We start from the raw sequence: 1,352 nt of genomic DNA, 5'->3' as shown, positions 1-1,352 counted from the left end.
TATACGTGAGAAAGGATCCAAAGAAGTACCATATTCTAACGAACGTTCTACCCATACAATTGGTGAATGCGGATTTGGATTTGCCGCACAAGCCCCAAAAAGTGATTGCTATGCTAATTCAATGGGGCATAGCGGCATTACCTCAATATTACTATCAACTTCAAAATTTTTGGTAATCCTCCTTAAATCAGATGAGGTGGAGGAAATCATGTTGCAAATCTCTACTCTTGCCACTTCTGCCAAACCAGATGGTGACAGTAGTGTAAAAGTACCCATTACGGAAGGATCTTTAAAGAGACCTACTCCAACACTTTGAAGTGACAGCAAGGGTCCGTGTACCAACGGAATGCTTCCTGTAGCCTGTTAACTATTGGCAAAGAAGGCTAGCTGATCAATGACTGTGATTCCACCCTTATGAGGGAATGCAATAGTACGAAAGTACATGGAAACCACAACAGCCATACCATATACCCATGGCCTTCCTAGTAAAATTTTATAATCGAGGGGTCCATCAACTACCTCAACTTCAACGGTAACTGCTTTCCCCCCTAGTTCGATTTGCAGGTTACTCAAAATCCCACAAGGAGTATATGTTCTTCCATCAAAAGCTTTTAATGTGGTTGGTGATCGTGACAATGATGACGAACCGAGTGTTTTCCAGCAGCTCATTGACATAATGCAAGTAGATGCCCCCTCATCAATAATAGTTCAGTGAACATTCTTATTGAGAGCTTTTACTTAAATTCGGAAAGCTAACTGCACCGGTAACTGTGGTGTATATCTACCATAGTAGACTCACTCATTCATATATGATGAGGGGGCCCTTTTAACTCAGCGGTAGAGTAACGCCATGGTAAGGCGTAAGTCATCGGTTCAAGTCCGATAAAGGGCTCATGTTTCCCACAAAGAAAGAAGGCTCGGGTGTCCATTTCTCATCGTATGATCATTTCACATGGTTAAAAACCACAAGATTAGAATCCATAGGATCTACTCCGCCTATTGCTAACAGTAAAGCCAGCTTCTGGGAGGGACAATTTTGTAACACCTTGAGTGTCAACATAATAGAAGGTGATTGAGCAAGATCTTCCACTATGTTATAGTTCTGAGTTGCTCGAGCCCGAGGGTTAAATGTCGATTTATGCACAACTCCCTTTGGTGGTTTTATTGTCAATTCTGGTACAATAGGTGGAATATTTTCAGATGAAGTCGAAGTCGAAGGATTAGGTTGATCAGTGGCCTGATTATTCGACGATGACAGTGGATTTCCATAATCTTTGTTTCTTGTTGACACCAAAGCTTCGTTTTGTGGCTTTGTGATGGATAACATGAGTACTTGGGATGTGGAAGCATGG

At 41.8% G+C, this 1,352-nt stretch overlaps 1 non-coding gene across 1 annotated transcript; it reads left to right on the top strand.

The window, feature by feature from the left end:
- The first annotated feature begins 820 nt into the window (after positions 1 to 820).
- Positions 821 to 892, top strand: TRNAT-GGU (transfer RNA threonine (anticodon GGU)). Its single transcript has one exon. It is a non-coding gene; the product is annotated as a tRNA-Thr (tRNA).
- Positions 893 to 1,352: the final 460 nt, after the last annotated feature.

Source organism: Pinus tabuliformis, chromosome 1_2 (genome assembly GCF_031772625.1).
Source record: "Pinus tabuliformis cultivar Carrire ecotype Pingquan chromosome 1_2, CPIR1, whole genome shotgun sequence".
NCBI lineage: Eukaryota > Viridiplantae > Streptophyta > Pinopsida > Pinales > Pinaceae > Pinus > Pinus tabuliformis.
This window is presented reverse-complemented; position numbering and strand designations above follow the sequence as displayed.